Below are 24,504 nucleotides of genomic sequence, written 5' to 3'. Positions count from 1 at the left end.
CCTGACAACCACAGTGTTTTTAAGGGAGCTTCAAGGCGCATAAGAAGAGCTTTCAAGGTGGGAAAACAAAGCCAGTCGCATCAGGCACCATCACCAGGTTGACACGCAGCATAAGTGTCCGTGGGTACTGGCAGGTCAAAAGAGACCTAGCTACCTCCCTGGCTCTTCCCTGATTCAACTTTTCTGCATAGGGCGCTCTGCGTGTAGCGAACTGCTTAGATGAAAGACTGCCCTAGGTCTCCTAGGTTCCTGTGCCTCTCCCAAAAACCTGAAGTGTTCCACACAAAACTGTGCTGTAGTGGAAGTTGCAGTGCAAGCTGCCTTTCTCCTAGAGATACGGTGACTTCAGGGATGAGGTCCTAGAAGGACTTGTACGCAGAGAGTTTTTCTCAGTACCGCTCAGACTAGGGCAACGAGGACGACTTCCATGGTATGCTGGCCTTGCTAGAACCGTGTTCATGAAGCCGTTGGTGAGCTGGGGATATCTAGCTCGCCCAAGGAAGAGTGCAGCGGGTTACCCTTCACTCGGCCTACCCAGGGGCACCCTGATGGGCCTACGGGTCTGAGTGTGGCCCAGCAAGCCAAGGGGAGCCTGAGGGTACTCAGTATCCTTGTACGGAAACGAGTGCTGCCGCGAGGGATCTAGGAGGCCTGAAAAGCTTACTAGCGTTCAACTAAAGCAGAAGAGCGACTAAGGCCTCATGGAAGCTGTTGCACGCCTACCCCGCTGCATGGCATATCAGGGGCCGCCTTCGAAGCGAGGGCTCACTTTGAGTTTCCCTTTAGCTATAAAACAGGACAGGATGAGCTCTGATTTAGAAACTGAAATACCCTGTCTCGTCGTGAAACCTCTTTTGCCCTCTCACAGCCATGCCTGCCGTGAGTATAAGCCTGACAACCACAGTGTTTTTAAGGGAGCTTCAAGGCGCATAAGAAGAGCTTTCAAGGTGGGAAAACAAGGCCAGTCGCATCAGGCACCATCACCAGATTGACATGCAGCATAAGTGTCTGTGGGTACTGGCAGGTCAAAAGAGACCTAGCTACCTCCCTGGCTCTTCCCTGATTCAACTTTTCTGCCTAGGGCGCTCTGCGTGTAGCGAACTGCTTAGATGAAAGACTGCCCTAGGTCTCCTAGGGTCCTGTGCCTCTCCCAAAAACCTGAAGTGTTCCACACAAAACTGTGCTGTAGTGGAAGTTGCTGTGCAAGCTGCCTTTCTCCTAGAGATACGGTGACTTCAGGGATGAGGTCCTAGAAGGACTTGTAAGCAGAGAGTTTTTCTCAGTACCGCTCAGACTAGGGCAACGAGGACGACTTCCATGGTATGCTGGCCTTGCTAGACCCGTGTTGATGAAGCCGTTGGTGAGCTGGGGATATCTAGCTCGCCCAAGGAAGAGTGCAGCGGGTTACCCTTCACTCGGCCTACCCAGGGGCACCCTGATGGGCCTACGGGTCTGAGTGCGGCCCAGCAAGCCCAGGGGAGCCTGGGGGTACTCAGTATCCTTGTACGGAAACGAGTGCTGCCGCGAGGGATCTAGGAGGCCTGAAAAGCTTACTAGCGTTCAACTAAAGCAGAAGAGCGACTAAGGCCTCATGGAAGCTGTTGCACGCCTACCCCGCTGTAAGGCATATCAGGGGCCGCCTTCGAAGCGAGGGCTCACTTTGAGTTTCCCTTTAGCTATAAAACAGGACAGGAGGAGCTCTGATTTAGAAACTGAAATACCCTGTCTCGTCGTGAAACCTCTTTTGCCCTCTCACAGCCATGCCTGCCGTGAGTATAAGCCTGACAACCACAGTGTTTTTAAGGGAGCTTCAAGGCGCATAAGAAGAGCTTTCAAGGTGGGAAAACAAGGCCAGTCGCATCAGGCACCATCACCAGATTGACATGCAGCATAAGTGTCTGTGGGTACTGGCAGGTCAAAAGAGACCTAGCTACCTCCCTGGCTCTTCCCTGATTCAACTTTTCTGCATAGGGCGCTCTGCGTGTAGCGAACTGCTTAGATGAAAGACTGCCCTAGGTCTCCTAGGGTCCTGTGCCTCTCCCAAAAACCTGAAGTGTTCCACACAAAACTGTGCTGTAGTGGAAGTTGCTGTGCAAGCTGCCTTTCTCCTAGAGATACGGTGACTTCAGGGATGAGGTCCTAGAAGGACTTGTAAGCAGAGAGTTTTTCTCAGTACCGCTCAGACTAGGGCAACGAGGACGACTTCCATGGTATGCTGCCCTTGCTAGAACCGTGTTGATGAAGCCGTTGGTGAGCTGGGGATATCTAGCTCGCCCAAGGAAGAGTGCAGCGGGTTACCCTTCACTCGGCCTACCCAGGGGCACCCTGATGGGCCTACGGGTCTGAGTGCGGCCCAGCAAGCCCAGGGGAGCCTGCGGGTACTCAGTATCCTTGTACGGAAACGAGTGCTGCCGCGAGGGATCTAGGCGGCCTGAAAAGCTTACTAGCGTTCAACTAAAGCAGGAGAGCGACTAAGGCCTCATGGAAGCTGTTGCACGCCTAACCCGCTGTAAGGCATATCAGGGCCCTCCTTCGAAGTTAGGCCTCACTTTGAGTTTCCCTTTAGCTATAGAACAGGACAGGATCAGCTCTGACTCAGAAACTGGAATACCATGTTTCTTCGTGACACCTCTTTTTCCCTCTCACAGCCATGCCTGTTGTGTGTATAAGCCCGACACCAACAGTGTTTTTCACTTAGCTTCAAGGCGCATAAAAGGAGCTTTCATGATGGGAAACAAGGCTAGACCCATCAGGTCCTGTTTCCAGATTGACACGCAGCGTAAGTATTTGTGGTTTCTAAGAGGACAAAACAGACCTAGCTCCCTACTTGGCTCTTCCCAGAATCAAGTTTTCTGCACAGGGTGTTGTACATGTAGCGACGTGCCCAGACAATAGACTGCCCTAGGTCTCCTAAGAGCCCTGTGCATGTCCCCAAAGCCTGAAGTGTTCCACAGAAAACTGTGCTTTAGTGGAAGTGGGAATGCAAGCCGTCTTTCTCCTTGAGATACGGTGACTTCAGGTATGAGGTCCTCGAAGGACTTCAAAGCAGAGAGTTTTGCTCAGTACAGCTCAGAATAGGGCGATGAGGCAGACTTCCATGGTATGCGGGACTTGCTAGAACCGTGTTCCTGAGGCTGCTGGTGAGCTGAGGAAATCTAGCTTTCCCAAGAAAGAGTGCAGTTTGTTATGCTTCACTCGGCCTACAGAGGGGCACAGTGAAGGGCCTACGGGTGTGAGTGTGGCCCGGCAAGCCCAGGGGAGCCCTGGGGTACTCAGAGTTCTTGTACGGAAATGGGTACTGGCACGAGTGGGACTGGAGTCCTGAGAAGATTAGTACCTTTAAACTAATGCAGAACTGTGACTAAGGACTCAAGGAAAAGGCTGCACAACTACCCTTCTGGATGGCAAATCAGAGCTGTAGGCCAGGGTAGAGTGCACGTCAAGAGTCCCCTTAGCTCTAGTGCAGGGCAGGATACGCTCCTAACCAGAGCCTGGAAGCACCCGCTTTCTTTCGAGATAACTCATGTTCTTCCAGAGCCATGCCTGGAGTGAATACAAATCCCACAACCACAGTGTTTTTCAGGTAGCTTTAAGGCCGCTTGAATGGAGCTTTCAAGATGGGAAAACAAGGCTTGACTCCTAAGGCCGCCATTTCCAGGTTGACACGCAGAAGAAGCATCTGTGCTTTCTAACAAGTCAAAAGAGACCTAGCTACTCCCTGGGTCTTGGAGAATCCACTTTCCTATGCCGGGTGTTCTGCGTGTAGCGAACTGCCTAAATGAAAGAATTCCCTAGGTGTCCTGGCTCCTGGGCATCTTCCAAAAGCCTGTAGCATTATACCAGAAAGTGTGCTCTAGTTGCACTTGGACCACAAGCCGACTTTCTCCTAGAGGTAGGTTGACTTCAGCTATGAGGTGGTAGAAGGAATTGTAAGCAAAGAGTTTTTCTCAGTACAGCTCGGACTACTGTAAGCAGGCAGACTTGCATGGCATGCTGCACCTCCTAGAATCATGTTCCTGAGGCTATTGGTGAGCTGAGAAAATCTAGGTCCCGCGACGAAGTGTGCATCATGCTCTCCTTCACTCGGCACAGACACGGGTACTCCGAAGGGTCTACGTGTCTGAATGTTGATCATCGACTCAGGAGAGCCTGGGGGTGCTCAGTGCCTTTGTAGGGAAGCGAGTGCTGCCGCGAGGGGTCTAGGAGTCCAGAAAAGCTTACTAGCCTTCAGCTAAAGCAGAAGAGTGACTAAGGCTTCATAGAAGCTGTTGTACGCCTATCCCGCTGCATGGCATATCAGGGCCCTCCTTCGAAGCTAGGGCTCACTTTGAGTTTCCATTTAGCTACATAACAAGGCAGGATGAGCTCTGACTCAGAAACTGAAATACCCTGTCTCTTCGTGTAACCTCTTTTTCCCTCTCACAGCCATGCCTGCCGTGAGTATAAGCCTGACAACCACAGTGTTTTTAAGGGAGCTACAAGGCGCAGAAGAAGAGCTTTCAAGGTGGGAAAACAAAGCCAGTCGCATCAGGCACCATCACCAGGTTGACACGCAGCATAAGTGTCCGTGGGTACTGGCAGGTCAAAAGAGACCTAGCTACCTCCCTGGCTCTTCCCTGATTCAACTTTTCTGCATAGGGCGCTCTGCGTGTAGCGAACTGCTTAGATGAAAGACTGCCCTAGGTCTCCTAGGTTCCTGTGCCTCTCCCAAAAACCTGAAGTGTTCCACACAAAACTGTGCTGTAGTGGAAGTTGCAGTGCAAGCTGCCTTTCTCCTAGAGATACGGTGACTTCAGGGATGAGGTCCTAGAAGGACTTGTAAGCAGAGAGTTTTTCTCAGTACCGCTCAGACTAGGGCAACGAGGACGACTTCCATGGTATGCTGGCCTTGCTAGAACCGTGTTGATGAAGCCGTTGGTGAGCTGGGGATATCTAGCTCGCCCAAGGAAGAGTGCAGCGGGTTACCCTTCACTCGGCCTACCCAGGGGCACCCTGATGGGCCTACGGATCTGAGTGTGGCCCAGAAAGCCCAGGGGAGCCTGGGGGTACTCAGTATCCTTGTACGGAAACGAGTGCTGCCGCGAGGGATCTAGGAGGCCTGAAAAGCTTACTAGCGTTCAACTAAAGCAGAAGAGCGACTAAGGCCTCATGGAAGCTGTTGCACGTCTACCCCGCTGTAAGGCATATCAGGGGCCGCCTTCGAAGCGAGGGCTCACTTTGAGTTTCCCCTTAGCTATAAAACAGGACAGGATGAGCTCTGATTTAGAAACTGAAATACCCTGTCTCGTCGTGAAACCTCTTTTGCCCTCTCACAGCCATGCCTGCCGTGAGTATAAGCCTGACAACCACAGTGTTTTTAAGGGAGCTTCAAGGCGCATAAGAAGAGCTTTCAAGGTGGGAAAACAAGGCCAGTCGCATCAGGCACCATCACCAGATTGACATGCAGCATAAGTGTCTGTGGGTACTGGCAGGTCAAAAGAGACCTAGCTACCTCCCTGGCTCTTCCCTGATTCAACTTTTCTGCATAGGGCGCTCTGCGTGTAGCGAACTGCTTAGATGAAAGACTGCCCTAGGTCTCCTAGGGTCCTGTGCCTCTCCCAGAAACCTGAAGTGTTCCACACAAAACTGTGCTGTAGTGGAAGTTGCTGTGCAAGCTGCCTTTCTCCTAGAGATACGGTGATTTCAGGGATGAGGTCCTAGAAGGACTTGTAAGCAGAGAGTTTTTCTCAGTACCGCTCAGACTAGGGCAACGAGGACGACTTCCATGGTATGCTGGCCTTGCTAGAACCGTGTTGATGAAGCCGTTGGTGAGCTGGGGATATCTAGCTCGCCCAAGGAAGAGTGCAGCGGGTTACCCTTCACTCGGCCTACCCAGGGGCACCCTGATGGGCCTACGGGTCTGAGTGCGGCCCAGCAAGCCCAGGGGAGCCTGCGGGTACTCAGTATCCTTGTACGGAAACGAGTGCTGCCGCGAGGGATCTAGGCGGCCTGAAAAGCTTACTAGCGTTCAACTAAAGCAGGAGAGCGACTAAGGCCTCATGGAAGCTGTTGCACGCCTAACCCGCTGTAAGGCATATCAGGGCCCTCCTTCGAAGTTAGGCCTCACTTTGAGTTTCCCTTTAGCTATAGAACAGGACAGGATCAGCTCTGACTCAGAAACTGGAATACCATGTTTCTTCGTGACACCTCTTTTTCCCTCTCACAGCCATGCCTGTTGTGTGTATAAGCCCGACACCAACAGTGTTTTTCACTTAGCTTCAAGGCGCATAAAAGGAGCTTTCATGATGGGAAACAAGGCTAGTCCCATCAGGTCCTGTTTCCAGATTGACACGCAGCGTAAGTATGTGTGGTTTCTAAGAGGACAAAACAGACCTAGCTCCCTACTTGGCTCTTCCCAGAATCAAGTTTTCTGCACAGGGTGTTGTACATGTAGCGACGTGCCCAGACAATAGACTGCCCTAGGTCTCCTAAGAGCCCTGTGCATGTCCCCAAAGCCTGAAGTGTTACACAGAAAACTGTGCTTTAGTGGAAGTTGGAATGCAAGCCGTCTTTCTCCTTGAGATACGGTGACTTCAGGTATGAGGTCCTCGAAGGACTTCAAAGCAGAGAGTTTTGCTCACTACAGAGCTCAGAATAGGGCGATGAGGCAGACTTCCATGGTATGCTGGACTTGCTAGAACCGTGTTCCAGAGGCTGCTGGTGAGCTGAGGAAATCTAGCTTTCCCAAGAAAGAGTGCAGTTTGTTATGCTTCACTCGGCCTACAGAGGGGCACAGTGAAGGGCCTACGGGTGTGAGTGTGGCCCGGCAAGCCCAGGGGAGCCCTGGGGTACTCAGAGTTCTTGTACGGAAACGGGTACTGGCACGAGTGGGACTGGAGTCCTGAGAAGATTAGTACCTTTAAACTAATGCAGAACTGTGACTAAGGACTCAAGGAAAAGGCTGCACAACTACCCTTCTGGATGGCAAATCAGAGCTGTAGGTCAGGGTAGAGTGCACGTCAAGAGTCCCCTTAGCTCTAGTGCAGGGCAGGATATGCTCCTAACCAGAGCCTGGAAGCACCCGCTTTCTTTCGAGATAACTCATGTTCTTCCAGAGCCATGCCTGGAGTGAATACAAGTCCCACAACCACAGTGTTTTTCAGGTAGCTTTAAGGCCGCTTGAATGGAGCTTTCAAGACGGGAAAACAAGGCTTGACTCCTAAGGCCGCCATTTCCAGGTTGACACGCAGAAGAAGCATCTGTGCTTTCTAACAAGTCAAAAGAGACCTAGCTACTCCCTGGGTCTTGGAGAATCCACTTTCCTATGCCGGGTGTTCTGCGTGTAGCGAACTGCCTAAATGAAAGAATTCCCTAGGTGTCCTGGCTCCTGGGCATCTTCCAAAAGCCTGTAGCATTATACCAGAAAGTGTGCTCTAGTTGCACTTGGACCACAAGCCGACTTTCTCCTAGAGGTAGGTTGACTTCAGCTATGAGGTGGTAGAAGGAATTGTAAGCAAAGAGTTTTTCTCAGTACAGCTCGGACTACTGTAAGCAGGCAGACTTGCATGGCATGCTGCACCTCCTAGAATCATGTTCCTGAGGCTATTGGTGAGCTGAGAAAATCTAGGTCCCGCGACGAAGTGTGCATCATGCTCTCCTTCACTCGGCACAGACACGGGTACTCCGAAGGGTCTACGTGTCTGAATGTTGATCTTCGACTCAGGAGAGCCTGGGGGTGCTCAGTGCATTTGTAGGGAAGCGAGTGCTGCCGCGAGGGGTCTAGGAGTCCAGAAAAGCTTACTAGCCTTCAGCTAAAGCAGAAGAGTGACTAAGGCTTCATAGAAGCTGTTGTACGCCTATCCCGCTGCATGGCATATCAGGGCCCTCCTTCGAAGCTAGGGCTCACTTTGAGTTTCCATTTAGCTACATAACAAGGCAGGATGAGCTCTGACTCAGAAACTGAAATACCCTGTCTCTTCGTGTAACCTCTTTTTCCCTCTCACAGCCATGCCTGCCGTGAGTATAAGCCTGACAACCACAGTGTTTTTAAGGGAGCTTCAAGGCGCATAAGAAGAGCTTTCAAGGTGGGAAAACAAAGCCAGTCGCATCAGGCACCATCACCAGGTTGACACGCAGCATAAGTGTCCGTGGGTACTGGCAGGTCAAAAGAGACCTAGCTACCTCCCTGGCACTTCCCTGATTCAACTTTTCTGCATAGGGCGCTCTGCGTGTAGCGAACTGCTTAGATGAAAGACTGCCCTAGGTCTCCTAGGTTCCTGTGCCTCTCCCAAAAACCTGAAGTGTTCCACACAAAACTGTGCTGTAGTGGAAGTTGCAGTGCAAGCTGCCTTTCTCCTAGAGATACGGTGACTTCAGGGATGAGGTCCTAGAAGGACTTGTAAGCAGAGAGTTTTTCTCAGTACCGCTCAGACTAGGGCAACGAGGACGACTTCCATGGTATGCTGGCCTTGCTAGAACCGTGTTGATGAAGCCGTTGGTGAGCTGAGGATATCTAGCTCGCCCAAGGAAGAGTGCAGCGGGTTACCCTTCACTCGGCCTACCCAGGGGCACCCTGATGGGCCTACGGGTCTGAGTGTGGCCCAGCAAGCCCAGGGGAGCCTGGGGGTACTCAGTATCCTTGTACGGAAACGAGTGCTGCCGCGAGGGATCTAGGAGGCCTGAAAAGCTTACTAGCGTTCAACTAAAGCAGAAGAGCGACTAAGGCCTCATGGAAGCTGTTGCACGCCTACCCCGCTGTAAGGCATATCAGGGGCCGCCTTCGAAGCGAGGGCTCACTTTGAGTTTCCCTTTAGCTATAAAACAGGACAGGATGAGCTCTGATTTAGAAACTGAAATACCCTGTCTCGTCGTGAAACCTCTTTTGCCCTCTCACAGCCATGCCTGCCGTGAGTATAAGCCTGACAACCACAGTGTTTTTAAGGGAGCTTCAAGGCGCATAAGAAGAGCTTTCAAGGTGGGAAAACAAGGCCAGTCGCATCAGGCACCATCACCAGATTGACATGCAGCATAAGTGTCTGTGGGTACTGGCAGGTCAAAAGAGACCTAGCTACCTCCCTGGCTCTTCCCTGATTCAACTTTTCTGCATAGGGCGCTCTGCGTGTAGCGAACTGCTTAGATGAAAGACTGCCCTAGGTCTCCTAGGGTCCTGTGCCTCTCCCAAAAACCTGAAGTGTTCCACACAAAACTGTGCTGTAGTGGAAGTTGCAGTGCAAGCTGCCTTTCTCCTAGAGATACGGTGACTTCAGGGATGAGGTCCTAGAAGGACTTGTAAGCAGAGAGTTTTTCTCAGTACCGCTCAGACTAGGGCAACGAGGACGACTTCCATGGTATGCTGGCCTTGCTAGAACCGTGTTGATGAAGCCGTTGGTGAGCTGGGGATATCTAGCTCGCCCAAGGAAGAGTGCAGCGGGTTACCCTTCACTCGGCCTACCCAGGGGCACCCTGATGGGCCTACGGGTCTGAGTGTGGCCCAGCAAGCCCAGGGGAGCCTGGGGGTACTCAGTATCCTTGTACGGAAACGAGTGCTGCCGCGAGGGATCTAGGAGGCCTGAAAAGCTTACTAGCGTTCAACTAAAGCAGAAGAGCGACTAAGGCCTCATGGAAGCTGTTGCACACCTACCCCGCTGTAAGGCATATCAGGGGCCGCCTTCGAAGCGAGGGCTCACTTTGAGTTTCCCCTTAGCTATAAAACAGGACAGGATGAGCTCTGATTTAGAAACTGAAATACCCTGTCTCGTCGTGAAACCTCTTTTGCCCTCTCACAGCCATGCCTGCCGTGAGTATAAGCCTGACAACCAAAGTGTTTTTAAGGGAGCTTCAAGGCGCATAAGAAGAGCTTTCAAGGTGGGAAAACAAGGTCAGTCGCATCAGGCACGATCACCAGATTGACATGCAGCATAAGTGTCTGTGGGTACTGGCAGGTCAAAAGAGACCTAGCTACCTCCCTGGCTCTTCCCTGATTCAACTTTTCTGCATAGGGCGCTCTGCGTGTAGCGAACTGCTTAGATGAAAGACTGCCCTAGGTCTCCTAGGTCCCTGTGCCTCTCCCAAAAACCTGAAGTGTTCCACACAAAACTGTGCTGTAGTGGAAGTTGCAGTGCAAGCTGCCTTTCTCCTAGAGATACGGTGACTTCAGGGATGAGGTCCTAGAAGGACTTGTAAGCAGAGAGTTTTTCTCAGTACCGCTCAGACTAGGGCAACGAGGATGACTTACATGGTATGCTGGCCTTGCTAGAACCGTGTTCCAGAGGCTGCTGGTGAGCTGAGGAAATCTAGCTTTCCCAAGAAAGAGTGCAGTTTGTTATGCTTCACTCGGCCTACAGAGGGGCACAGTGAAGGGCCTACGGGTGTGAGTGTGGCCCGGCAAGCCCAGGGGAGCCCTGGGGTACTCAGAGTTCTTGTACGGAAACGGGTACTGGCACGAGTGGGACTGGAGTCCTGAGAAGATTAGTACCTTTAAACTAATGCAGAACTGTGACTAAGGACTCAAGGAAAAGGCTGCACAACTACCCTTCTGGATGGCAAATCAGAGCTGTAGGCCAGGGTAGAGTGCACGTCAAGATTCCCCTTAGCTCTAGTGCAGGGCAGGATATGCTCCTAACCAGAGCCTGGAAGCACCCGCTTTCTTTCGAGATAACTCATGTTCTTCCAGAGCCATGCCTGGAGTGAATACAAGTCCCACAACCACAGTGTTTTTCAGGTAGCTTTAAGGCCGCTTGAATGGAGCTTTCAAGACGGGAAAACAAGGCTTGACTCCTAAGGCCGCCATTTCCAGGTTGACACGCAGAAGAAGCATCTGTGCTTTCTAACAAGTCAAAAGAGACCTAGCTACTCCCTGGGTCTTGGAGAATCCACTTTCCTATGCCGGGTGTTCTGCGTGTAGCGAACTGCCTAAATGAAAGAATTCCCTAGGTGTCCTGGCTCCTGGGCATCTTCCAAAAGCCTGTAGCATTATACCAGAAAGTGTGCTCTAGTTGCACTTGGACCACAAGCCGACTTTCTCCTAGAGGTAGGTTGACTTCAGCTATGAGGTGGTAGAAGGAATTGTAAGCAAAGAGTTTTTCTCAGTACAGCTCGGACTACTGTAAGCAGGCAGACTTGCATGGCATGCTGCACCTCCTAGAATCATGTTCCTCAGGCTATTGGTGAGCTGAGAAAATCTAGGTCCCGCGACGAAGTGTGCATCATGCTCTCCTTCACTCGGCACAGACACGGGTACTCCGAAAGGTCTACGTGTCTGAATGTTGATCTTCGACTCAGGAGAGCCTGGGGGTGCTCAGTGCCTTTGTAGGGAAGCGAGTGCTGCCGCGAGGGGTCTAGGAGTCCAGAAAAGCTTACTAGCGTTCAGCTAAAGCAGAAGAGTGACTAAGGCTTCATAGAAGCTGTTGTACGCCTATCCCGCTGCATGGCATATCAGGGCCCTCCTTCGAAGCTAGGGCTCACTTTGAGTTTCCATTTAGCTACATAACAAGGCAGGATGAGCTCTGACTCAGAAACTGAAATACCCTGTCTCTTCGTGTAACCTCTTTTTCCCTCTCACAGCCATGCCTGCCGTGAGTATAAGCCTGACAACCACAGTGTTTTTAAGGGAGCTTCAAGGCGCATAAGAAGAGCTTTCAAGGTGGGAAAACAAAGCCAGTCGCATCAGGCACCATCACCAGGTTGACACGCAGCATAAGTGTCCGTGGGTACTGGCAGGTCAAAAGAGACCTAGCTACGTCCCTGGCTCTTCCCTGATTCAACTTTTCTGCATAGGGCGCTCTGCGTGTAGCGAACTGCTTAGATGAAAGACTGCCCTAGGTCTCCTAGGTTCCTGTGCCTCTCCCAAAAACCTGAAGTGTTCCACACAAAACTGTGCTGTAGTGGAAGTTGCAGTGCAAGCTGCCTTTCTCCTAGAGATACGGTGACTTCAGGGATGAGGTCCTAGAAGGACTTGTAAGCAGAGAGTTTTTCTCAGTACCGCTCAGACTAGGGCAACGAGGACGACTTCCATGGTATGCTGGCCTTGCTAGAACCGTGTTGATGAAGCCGTTGGTGAGCTGGGGATATCTAGCTCGCCCAAGGAAGAATGCAGCGGGTTACCCTTCACTCGGCCTACCCAGGGGCACCCTGATGGGCCTACGGGTCTGAGTGTGGCCCAGCAAGCCCAGGGGAGCCTGGGGGTACTCAGTATCCTTGTACGGAAACGAGTGCTGCCGCGAGGGATCTAGGCGGCCTGAAAAGCTTACTAGCGTTCAACTAAAGCAGGAGAGCGACTAAGGCCTCATGGAAGCTGTTGCACGCCTACCCCGCTGTAAGGCATATCAGGGGCCGCCTTCGAAGCGAGGGCTCACTTTGAGTTTCCCTTTAGATATAAAACAGGACAGGATGAGCTCTGATTTAGAAACTGAAATACCCTGTCTCGTCGTGAAACCTCTTTTGCCCTCTCACAGCCATGCCTGCCGTGAGTATAAGCCTGACAACCACAGTGTTTTTAAGGGAGCTTCAAGGCGCATAAGAAGAGCTTTCAAGGTGGGAAAACAAGGCCAGTCGCATCAGGCACCATCACCAGATTGACATGCAGCATAAGTGTCTGTGGGTACTGGCAGGTCAAAAGAGACCTAGCTACCTCCCTGGCTCTTCCCTGATTCAACTTTTCTGCATAGGGCGCTCTGCGTGTAGCGAACTGCTTAGATGAAAGACTGCCCTAGGTCTCCTAGGGTCCTGTGCCTCTCGCAAAAACCTGAAGTGTTCCACACAAAACTGTGCTGTAGTGGAAGTTGCAGTGCAAGCTGCCTTTCTCCTAGAGATACGGTGACTTCAGGAATGAGGTCCTAGAAGGACTTGTAAGCAGAGAGTTTTTCTCAGTACCGCTCAGACTAGGGCAACGAGGACGACTTCCATGGTATGCTGGCCTTGCTAGAACCGTGTTGATGAAGCCGTTGGTGAGCTGGGGATATCTAGCTCGCCCAAGGAAGAGTGCAGCGGGTTACCCTTCACTCGGCCTACCCAGGGGCACCCTGATGGGCCTACGGGTCTGAGTGTGGCCCAGCAAGCCCAGGGGAGCCTGGGGGTACTCAGTATCCTTGTACGGAAACGAGTGCTGCCGCGAGGGATTTAGGAGGCCTGAAAAGCTTACTAGCGTTCAACTAAAGCAGGAGAGCGACTAAGGCCTCATGGAAGCTGTTGCACGCCTACCGCGCTGTAAGGCATATCAGGGGCCGCCTTCGAAGCGAGGGCTCACTTTGAGTTTCCCTTTAGCTATAAAACAGGACAGGATGAGCTCTGATTTAGAAACTGAAATACCCTGTCTCGTCGTGAAACCTCTTTTGCCCTCTCACAGCCATGCCTGCCGTGAGTATAAGCCTGACAACCACAGTGTTTTTAAGGGAGCTTCAAGGCGCATAAGAAGAGCTTTCAAGGTGGGAAAACAAGGCCAGTCGCATAAGGCACCATCACCAGATTGACATGCAGCATAAGTGTCTGTGGGTACTGGCAGGTCAAAAGAGACCTAGCTACCTCCCTGGCTCTTCCCTGATTCAACTTTTCTGCATAGGGCGCTCTGCGTGTAGCGAACTGCTTAGATGAAAGACTGCCCTAGGTCTCCTAGGGTCCTGTGCCTCTCGCAAAAACCTGAAGTGTTCCACACAAAACTGTGCTGTAGTGGAAGTTGCAGTGCAAGCTGCCTTTCTCCTAGAGATACGGTGACTTCAGGAATGAGGTCCTAGAAGGACTTGTAAGCAGAGAGTTTTTCTCAGTACCGCTCAGACTAGGGCAACGAGGACGACTTCCATGGTATGCTGGCCTTGCTAGAACCGTGTTCATGAAGCCGTTGGTGAGCTGGGGATATCTAGCTCGCCCAAGGAAGAGTGCAGCGGGTTACCCTTCACTCGGCCTACCCAGGGGCACCCTGATGGGCCTACGGGTCTGAGTGTGGCCCAGCAAGCCCAGGGGAGCCTGGGGGTACTCAGTATCCTTGTACGGAAACGAGTGCTGCCGCGAGGGATCTAGGAGGCCTGAAAAGCTTACTAGCGTTCAACTAAAGCAGGAGAGCGACTAAGGCCTCATGGAAGCTGTTGCACGCCTACCGCGCTGTAAGGCATATCAGGGGCCGCCTTCGAAGCGAGGGCTCACTTTGAGTTTCCCTTTAGCTATAAAACAGGACAGGATGAGCTCTGATTTAGAAACTGAAATACCCTGTCTCGTCGTGAAACCTCTTTTGCCCTCTCACAGCCATGCCGGCCGTGAGTATAAGCCTGACAACCACAGTGTTTTTAAGGGAGCTTCAAGGCGCATAAGAAGAGCTTTCAAGGTGGGAAAACAAGGCCAGTCGCATCAGGCACCATCACCAGATTGACATGCAGCATAAGTGTCTGTGGGTACTGGCAGGTCAAAAGAGACCTAGCTACCTCCCTGGCTCTTCCCTGATTCAACTTTTCTGCATAGGGCGCTCTGCGTGTAGCGAACTGCTTAGATGAAAGACTGCCCTAGGTCTCCTAGGGTCCTGTGCCTCTACCAAAAACCCGAAGTGTTCCACACAAAACTGTGCTGTAGTGGAAGTTGCTGTGCAAGCTGCCTTTCTCCTAGAGATACGGTGACTTCAGGGATGAGGTCCTAGAAGGACTTGTAAGCAGAGAGTTTTTCTCAGTACCGCTCAGACTAGGGCAACGAGGATGACTTACATGGTATGCTGGCCTTGTTAGAACCGTGTTCCAGAGGCTGCTGGTGAGCTGAGGAATCTAGCTTTCCCAAGAAAGAGTGCAGTTTGTTATGCTTCACTCGGCCTACAGAGGGGCACAGTGAAGGGCCTACGGGTGTGAGTGTGGCCCGGCAAGCCCAGGGGAGCCCTGGGGTACTCAGAGTTCTTGTACGGAAACGGGTACTGGCACGAGTGGGACTGGAGTCCTGAGAAGATTAGTACCTTTAAACTAATGCAGAACTGTGACTAAGGACTCAAGGAAAAGGCTGCACAACTACCCTTCTGGATGGCAAATCAGAGCTGTAGGCCAGGGTAGAGTGCACGTCAAGATTCCCCTTAGCTCTAGTGCAGGGCAGGATATGCTCCTAACCAGAGCCTGGAAGCACCCGCTTTCTTTCGAGATAACTCATGTTCTTCCAGAGCCATGCCTGGAGTGAATACAAGTCCCACAACCACAGTGTTTTTCAGGTAGCTTTAAGGCCGCTTGAATGGAGCTTTCAAGACGGGAAAACAAGGCTTGACTCCTAAGGCCGCCATTTCCAGGTTGACACGCAGAAGAAGCATCTGTGCTTTCTAACAAGTCAAAAGAGACCTAGCTACTCCCTGGGTCTTGGAGAATCCACTTTCCTATGCCGGGTGTTCTGCGTGTAGCGAACTGCCTAAATGAAAGAATTCCCTAGGTGTCCTGGCTCCTGGGCATCTTCCAAAAGCCTGTAGCATTATACCAGAAAGTGTGCTCTAGTTGCACTTGGAACACAAGCCGACTTTCTCCTAGAGGTAGGTTGACTTCAGCTATGAGGTGGTAGAAGGAATTGTAAGCAAAGAGTTTTTCTCAGTACAGCTCGGACTACTGTAAGCAGGCAGACTTGCATGGCATGCTGCACCTCCTAGAATCATGTTCCTGAGGCTATTGGTGAGCTGAGAAAATCTAGGTCCCGCGACGAAGTGTGCATCATGCTCTCCTTCACTCGGCACAGACACGGGTACTCCGAAGGGTCTACGTGTCTGAATGTTGATCTTCGACTCAGGAGAGCCTGGGGGTGCTCAGTGCCTTTGTAGGGAAGCGAGTGCTGCCGCGAGGGGTCTAGGAGTCCAGAAAAGCTTACTAGCGTTCAGCTAAAGCAGAAGAGTGACTAAGGCTTCATAGAAGCTGTTGTACGCCTATCCCGCTGCATGGCATATCAGGGCCCTCCTTCGAAGCTAGGGCTCACTTTGAGTTTCCATTTAGCTACATAACAAGGCAGGATGAGCTCTGACTCAGAAACTGAAATACCCTGTCTCTTCGTGTAACCTCTTTTTCCCTCTCACAGCCATGCCTGCCGTGAGTATAAGCCTGACAACCACAGTGTTTTTAAGGGAGCTTCAAGGCGCATAAGAAGAGCTTTCAAGGTGGGAAAACAAAGCCAGTCGCATCAGGCACCATCACCAGGTTGACACGCAGCATAAGTGTCCGTGGGTACTGGCAGGTCAAAAGAGACCTAGCTACCTCCCTGGCTCTTCCCTGATTCAACTTTTCTGCATAGGGCGCTCGGCGTGTAGCGAACTGCTTAGATGAAAGACTGCCCTAGGTCTCCTAGGGTCCTGTGCCTCTCCCAAAAACCTGAAGTGTTCCACACAAAACTGTGCTGTAGTGGAAGTGGCAGTGCAAGCTGCCTTTCTCCTAGAGATACGGTGACTTCAGGGATGAGGTCCTAGAAGGACTTGTAAGCAGAGAGTTTTTCTCAGTACCGCTCAGACTAGGGCAACGAGGACGACTTCCATGGTATGGTGGCCTTGCTAGAACCGTGTTCATGAAGCCATTGGTGAGCTGGGGATATCTAGCTCGCCCAAGGAAGAGTGCAGCGGGTTACCCTTCACTCGGCCTACCCAGGGGCACCCTGATGGGCCTACGGGTCTGAGTGTGGCCCAGCAAGCCCAGGGGAGCCTGGGGGTACTCAGTATCCTTGTACGGAAACGAGTGCTGCCGCGAGGGATCTAGGAGGCCTGAAAAGCTTACTAGCGTTCAACTAAAGCAGAAGAGCGACTAAGGCCTCATGGAAGCTGTTGCACGCCTACCCCGCTGTAAGGCATATCAGGGGCCGCCTTCGAAGCGAGGGCTCACTTTGAGTTTCCCCTTAGCTATAAAACAGGACAGGATGAGCTCTGATTTAGAAACTGAAATACCCTGTCTCGTCGTGAAACCTCTTTTGCCCTCTCACAGCCATGCCTGCCGTGAGTATAAGCCTGACAACCACAGTGTTTTTAAGGGAGCTTCAAGGCGCATAAGAAGAGCTTTCAAGGTGGGAAAACAAGGCCAGTCGCATCAGGCACGATCACCAGATTGACATGCAGCATAAGTGTCTGTGGGTACTGGCAGGTCAAAAGAGACCTAGCTACCTCCCTGGCTCTTCCCTGATTCAACTTTTCTGCATAGGGCGCTCTGCGTGTAGCGAACTGCTTAGATGAAAGACTGCCCTAGGTCTCCTAGGGTCCTGTGCCTCTCCCAAAAACCTGAAGTGTTCCACACAAAACTGTGCTGTAGTGGAAGTTGCAGTGCAAGCTGCCTTTCTCCTAGAGATACGGTGACTTCAGGGATGAGGTCCTAGAAGGACTTGTAAGCAGAGAGTTTTTCTCAGTACCGCTCAGACTAGGGCAACGAGGACGACTTCCATGGTATGCTGGCCTTGTTAGAACCGTGTTCATGAAGCCGTTGGTGAGCTGGGGATATCTAGCTCGCCCAAGGAAGAGTGCAGCCGGTTACCCTTCACTCGGCCTACCCAGGGGCACCCTGATGGGCCTACGGGTCTGAGTGCGGCCCAGGAAGCCCAGGGGAGCCTGCGGGTACTCAGTATCCTTGTACGGAAACGAGTGCTGCCGCGAGGGATCTAGGCGGCATGAAAAGCTTACTAGCGTTCAACTAAAGCAGGAGAGCGACTAAGGCCTCATGGAAGCTGTTGCACGCCTAACTCGCTGTAAGGCATATCAGGACCCTCCTTCGAAGTTAGGCCTCACTTTGAGTTTCCCTTTAGCTATAGAACAGGACAGGATCAGCTCTGACTCAGAAACTGGAATACCATGTTTCTTCGTGACACCTCTTTTTCCCTCTCACAGCCATGCCTGTTGTGTGTATAAGCCCGACACCAACAGTGTTTTTCACTTAGCTTCAAGGCGCATAAAAGGAGCTTTCATGATGGGAAACAAGGCTAGTCCCATCAGGTCCTGTTTCCAGATTGACACGTAGCGTAAGTATCTGTGGTTTCTAAGAGGACAAAACAGACCTAGCTCCCTACTTGGCTCTTCCCAGAATCAAGTTTTCTGCACAGGGTGTTGTACATGTAGCGACGTGCCTAGACAATAGACTGCCCTAGGTCTCCTAAGAGCCCTGTGCATGTCCCCAAAGCCTGAAGTGTTACACAGAAAACTGTGCTTTAGTGGAAGTTGGAATGCAAGCCGTCTTTCTCCTTGAGATACGGTGACTTCAGGTATGAGGTCCTCGAAGGACTTCAAAGCAGAGAGTTTTGCTCAGTACAGCTCAGAATAGGGCGATGAGGCAGACTTCCATGGTATGCTGGACTTGCTAGAACCGTGTTCCTGAGGCTGCTGGTGAGCTGAGGAAATCTAGCTTTCCCAAGAAAGAGTGCAGTTTGTTATGCTTCACTCGGCCTACAGAGGGGCACAGTGAAGGGCCTACGGGTGTGAGTGTGGCCCGGCAAGCCCAGGGGAGCCCTGGGGTACTCAGAGTTCTTGTACGGAAACGGGTACTGGCACGAGTGGGACTGGAGTCCTGAGAAGATTAGTACCTTTAAACTAATGCAGAACTGTGACTAAGGACTCAAGGAAAAGGCTGCACAACTACCCTTCTGGATGGCAAATCAGAGCTGTAGGCCAGGGTAGAGTGCACGTCAAGATTCCCCTTAGCTCTAGTGCAGGGCAGGATATGCTCCTAACCAGAGCCTGGAAGCACCCGCTTTCTTTCGAGATAACTCATGTTCTTCCAGAGCCATGCCTGGAGTGAATACAAGTCCCACAACCACAGTGTTTTTCAGGTAGCTTTAAGGCCGCTTGAATGGAGCTTTCAAGACGGGAAAACAAGGCTTGACTCCTAAGGCCGCCATTTCCAGGTTGACACGCAGAAGAAGCATCTGTGCTTTCTAACAAGTCAAAAGAGACCTAGCTACTCCCTGGGTCTTGGAGAATCCACTTTCCTATGCCGGGTGTTCTGCGTGTAGCGAACTGCCTAAATGAAAGAATTCCCTAGGTGTCCTGGCTCCTGGGCATCTTCCAAAAGCCTGTAGCATTATACCAGAAAGTGTGCTCTAGTTGCACTTGGACCACAAGCCGACTTTCTCCTAGAGGTAGGTTGACTTCAGCTATGAGGTGGTAGAAGGAATTGTAAGCAAAGAGTTTTTCTCAGTACAGCTCGGACTACTGTAAGCAGGCAGACTTGCATGGCATGCTGCACCTCCTAGAATCATGTTCCTGAGGCTATTGGTGAGCTGAGAAAATCTAGGTCCCGCGACGAAGTGTGCATCATGCTCTCCTTCACTCGGCACAGACACGGGTACTCCGAAGGGTCTACGTGTCTGAATGTTGATCTTCGACTCAGGAGAGCCTGGGGGTGCTCAGTGCCTTTGTAGGGAAGCGAGTGCTGCCGCGAGGGGTCTAGGAGTCCAGAAAAGCTTACTAGCGTTCAGCTAAAGCAGAAGAGTGACTAAGGCTTCATAGAAGCTGTTGTACGCCTATCCCGCTGCATGGCATATCAGGGCCCTCCTTCGAAGCTAGGGCTCACTTTGAGTTTCCATTTAGCTACATAACAAGGCAGGATGAGCTCTGACTCAGAAACTGAAATACCCTGTCTCTTCGTGTAACCTCTTTTTCCCTCTCACAGCCATGCCTGCCGTGAGTATAAGCCTGACAACCACAGTGTTTTTAAAGGAGCTTCAAGGCGCATAAGAAGAGCTTTCAAGGAGGGAAAACAAGGCCAGTCGCATCAGGCACCATCACCAGATTGACATGCAGCATAAGTGTCTGTGGGTACTGGCAGGTCAAAAGAGACCTAGCTACCTCCCTGGCTCTTCCCTGATTCAACTTTTCTGCATAGGGCGCTCTGCGTGTAGCGAACTGCTTAGATGAAAGACTGCCCTAGGTCTCCTAGGGTCCTGTGCCTCTACCAAAAACCTGAAGTGTTCCACACAAAACTGTGCTGTAGTGGAAGTTGCAGTGCAAGCTGCCTTTCTCCTAGAGATATGGTGATTTCAGGGACGAGGTCCTAGAAGGACTTGTAAGCAGAGAGTTTTTTCAGTACCGCTCAGACTAGGGCAACGAGGACGACTTCCATGGTATGCTGGCCTTGCTAGAACCGTGTTCATGAAGCCGTTGGTGAGCTGGGGATATCTAGCTCGCCCAAGGAAGAGTGCAGCGGGTTACCCTTCACTCGGCCTACCCAGGGGCACCCTGATGGGCCTACGGGTCTGAGTGTGGCCCAGCAAGCCCAGGGGAGCCTGGGGGTACTCAGTATCCTTGTATGGAAACGAGTGCTGCCGCGAGGGATCTAGGAGGCCTGAAAAGCTTACTAGCGTTCAACTAAAGCAGAAGAGCGACTGAGGCCTCATGGAAGCTGTTGCACGCCTACCCCGCTGTAAGGCATATCAGGGGCCGCCTTTGAAGCGAGGGCTCACTTTGAGTTTCCCTTTAGCTATAAAACAGGACAGGATGAGCTCTGATTTAGAAACTGAAATACCCTGTCTCGTCGTGAAACCTCTTTTGCCCTCTCACAGCCATGCCTGCCGTGAGTATAAGCCTGACAACCACAGTGTTTTTAAGGGAGCTTCAAGGCGCATAAGAAGAGCTTTCAAGGTGGGAAAACAAGGCCAGTCGCATCAGGCACCATCACCAGATTGACATGCAGCATAAGTGTCTGTGGGTACTGGCAGGTCAAAAGAGACCTAGCTACCTCCCTGGCTCTTCCCTGATTCAACTTTTCTGCATAGGGCGCTTTGCGTATAACGAACTGCTTAGATGAAAGACTGCCCTAGGTCTCCTAGGTTCCTGTGCCTCTCCCAAAAACCTGAAGTGTTCCACACAAAACTGTGCTGTAGTGGAAGTTGCAGTGCAAGCTGCCTTTCTCCTAGAGATACGGTGACTTCAGGGATGAGGTCCTAGAAGGACTTGTAAGCAGAGAGTTTTTCTCAGTACCGCTCAGACTAGGGCAACGAGGACGACTTCCATGGTATGCTGGCCTTGCTAGAACCGTGTTCATGAAGCCGTTGGTGAGCTGGGGATATCTAGCTCGCCCAAGGAAGAGTGCAGCGGGTTACCCTTCACTCGGCCTACCCAGGGGCACCCTGATGGGCCTACGGATCTGAGTGTGGCCCAGCAAGCACAGGGGAGCCTGGGGGTACTCAGTATCCTTGTACGGAAACGAGTGCTGCCGCGAGGGATCTAGGCGGCCTGAAAAGCTTACTAGCGTTCAACTAAAGCAGGAGAGCGACTAAGGCCTCATGGAAGCTGTTGCACGCCTACCCCGCTGTAAGGCATATCAGGGGCCGCCTTCGAAGCGAGGGCTCACTTTGAGTTTCCCCTTAGCTATAAAACAGGACAGGATGAGCTCTGATTTAGAAACTGAAATACCCTGTCTCGTCGTGAAAACTCTTTTGCCCTCTCACAGCCATGCCTGCCGTGAGTATAAGACTGACAACCACAGTGTTTTTAAGGGAGCTTCAAGGCGCATAAGAAGAGCTTTCAAGGTGGGAAAACAAGGCCAGTCGCATCAGGCACCATCACCAGATTGACATGCAGCATAAGTGTCTGTGGGTACTGGCAGGTCAAAAGAGACCTAGCTACCTCCCTGGCTCTTCCCTGATTCAACTTTTCTGCATAGGGCGCTCTGCGTGTAGCGAACTGCTTAGATGAAAGACTGCCCTAGGTCTCCTAGGGGCCTGTGCCTCTACCAAAAACCTGAAGTGTTCCACACAAAACTGTGCTGTAGTGGAAGTTGCTGTGCAAGCTGCCTTTCTCCTAGAGATACGGTGACTTCAGGGATGAGGTCCTAGAAGGACTTGTAAGCAGAGAGTTTTTCTCAGTACCGCTCAGACTAGGGCAACGAGGACGACTTCCATGGTATGCTGGCCTTGCTAGAACCGTGTTCCTGAGGCTGCTGGTGAGCTGAGGAAATCTAGCTTTCCCAAGAAAGAGTGCAGTTTGTTATGCTTCACTCGGCCTACAGAGGGGCACAGTGAAGGGCCTACGGGTGTGAGTGTGGCCCGGCAAGCCCAGGGGAGCCCTGGGGTACTCAGAGTTCTTGTACGGAAACGGGTACTGGCACGAGTGGGACTGGAGTCCTGAGAAGATTAGTACCTTTAAACTAATGCAGAACTGTGACTAAGGACTCAAGGAAAAGGCTGCACAACTACCCTTCTGGATGGCAAATCAGAGCTGTAGGTCAGGGTAGAGTGCACGTCAAGAGTCCCCTTAGCTCTAGTGCAGGGCAGGATATGCTCCTAACCAGAGCCTGGAAGCACCCGCTTTCTTTCGAGATAACTCATGTTCTTCCAGAGCCATGCCTGGAGTGAATACAAGTCCCACAACCACAGTGTTTTTCAGGTAGCTTTAAGGCCGCTTGAATGGAGCTTTCAAGATGGGAAAACAAGGCTTGACTCCTAAGGCCGCCATTTCCAGGTTGACACGCAGAAGAAGCATCTGTGCTTTCTAACAAGTCAAAAGAGACCTAGCTACTCCCTGGGTCTTGGAGAATCCACTTTCCTATGCCGGGTGTTCTGCGTGTAGCGAACTGCCTAAATGAAAGAATTCCCTAGGTGTCCTGGCTCCTGGGCATCTTCCAAAAGCCTGTAGCATTATACCAGAAAGTGTGCTCTAGTTGCACTTGGACCACAAGCCGACTTTCTCCTAGAGGTAGGTTGACTTCAGCTATGAGGTGGTAGAAGGAATTGTAAGCAAAGAGTTTTTCTCAGTACAGCTCGGACTACTGTAAGCAGGCAGACTTGCATGGCATGCTGCACCTCCTAGAATCATGTTCCTGAGGCTATTGGTGAGCTGAGAAAATCTAGGTCCCGCGACGAAGTGTGCATCATGCTCTCCTTCACTCGGCACAGACACGGGTACTCCGAAGGGTCTACGTGTCTGAATGTTGATCTTCGACTCAGGAGAGCCTGGGGGTGCTCAGTGCCTTTGTAGGGAAGCGAGTGCTGCCGCGAGGGGTCTAGGAGTCCAGAAAAGCTTACTAGCGTTCAGCTAAAGCAGAAGAGTGACTAAGGCTTCATAGAAGCTGTTGTACGCCTATCCCGCTGCATGGCATATCAGGGCCCTCCTTCGAAGCTAGGGCTCACTTTGAGTTTCCATTTAGCTACATAACAAGGCAGGATGAGCTCTGACTCAGAAACTGAAATACCCTGTCTCTTCGTGTAACCTCTTTTTCCCTCTCACAGCCATGCCTGCCGTGAGTATAAGCCTGACAACCACAGTGTTTTTAAGGGAGCTTCAAGGCGCATAAGAAGAGCTTTCAAGGTGGGAAAACAAAGCCAGTCGCATCAGGCACCATCACCAGGTTGACACGCAGCATAAGTGTCCGTGGGTACTGGCAGGTCAAAAGAGACCTAGCTACCTCCCTGGCTCTTCCCTGATTCAACTTTTCTGCATAGGGCGCTCTGCGTGTAGCGAACTGCTTAGATGAAAGACTGCCCTAGGTCTCCTAGGTTCCTGTGCCTCTCCCAAAAACCTGAAGTGTTCCACACAAAACTGTGCTGTAGTGGAAGTTGCAGTGCAAGCTGCCTTTCTCCTAGAGATATGGTGACTTCAGGGATGAGGTCCTAGAAGGACTTGTAAGCAGAGAGTTTTTCTCAGTACCGCTCAGACTAGGCCTACGAGGACGACTTCCATGGTATGCTGGCCTTGCTAGAACCGTGTTCATGAAGCCGTTGGTGAGCTGGGGATATCTAGCTCGCCCAAGGAAGAGTGCCGCGGGTTACCCTTCACTCGGCCTACCCAGGGGCACCCTGATGGGCCTACGGGTCTGAGTGTGGCCCAGCAAGCCCAGGGGAGCCTGGGGGTACTCAGTATCCTTGTACGGAAACGAGTGCTGCCGCGAGGGATCTAGGAGGCCTGAAAAGCTTACTAGCCTTCAACTAAAGCAGAAGAGCGACTAAGGCCTCATGGAAGCTGTTGCACACCTACCCCGCTGTAAGGCATATCAGGGGCCGGCTTCGAAGCGAGGGCTCACTTTGAATTTCCCTTTAGATATAAAACAGGACAGGATGAGCTCTGATTTAGAAACTGAAATACCCTGTCTCGTCGTGAAACCTCTTTTGCCCTCTCACAGCCATGCCTGCCGTGAGTATAAGCCTGACAACCACAGTGTTTTTAAGGGAGCTTCAAGGCGCATAAGAAGAGCTTTCAAGGTGGGAAAACAAGGCCAGTCGCATCAGGCACCATCACCAGATTGACATGCAGCATAAGTGTCTGTGGGTACTGGCAGGTCAAAAGAGACCTAGCTACCTCCCTGGCTCTTCCCTGATTCAACTTTTCTGCATAGGGTGCTCTGCGTGTAGCGAACTGCTTAGATGAAAGACTGCCCTAGGTCTCCTAGGGCCCTGTGCCTCTCCCAAAAACCTGAAGTGTTCCACACAAAACTGTGCTGTAGTGGAAGTTGCAGTGCAAGCTGCCTTTCTCCTAGAGATACGGTGACTTCAGGGATGAGGTCCTAGAAGGACTTGTAAGCAGAGAGTTTTTCTCAGTACCGCTCAGACTAGGGCAACGAGGACGACTTCCATGGTATGCTGGCCTTGCTAGAACCGTGTTCATGAAGCCGTTGGTGAGCTGGGGATATCTAGCTC

Source organism: Eubalaena glacialis, chromosome 9, assembly GCF_028564815.1.
Source record: "Eubalaena glacialis isolate mEubGla1 chromosome 9, mEubGla1.1.hap2.+ XY, whole genome shotgun sequence".
Classification (NCBI taxonomy): domain Eukaryota; kingdom Metazoa; phylum Chordata; class Mammalia; order Artiodactyla; family Balaenidae; genus Eubalaena; species Eubalaena glacialis.
The sequence above is the reverse complement of the archived record's forward strand: the minus strand, read 5'-3'. Positions refer to the sequence as shown.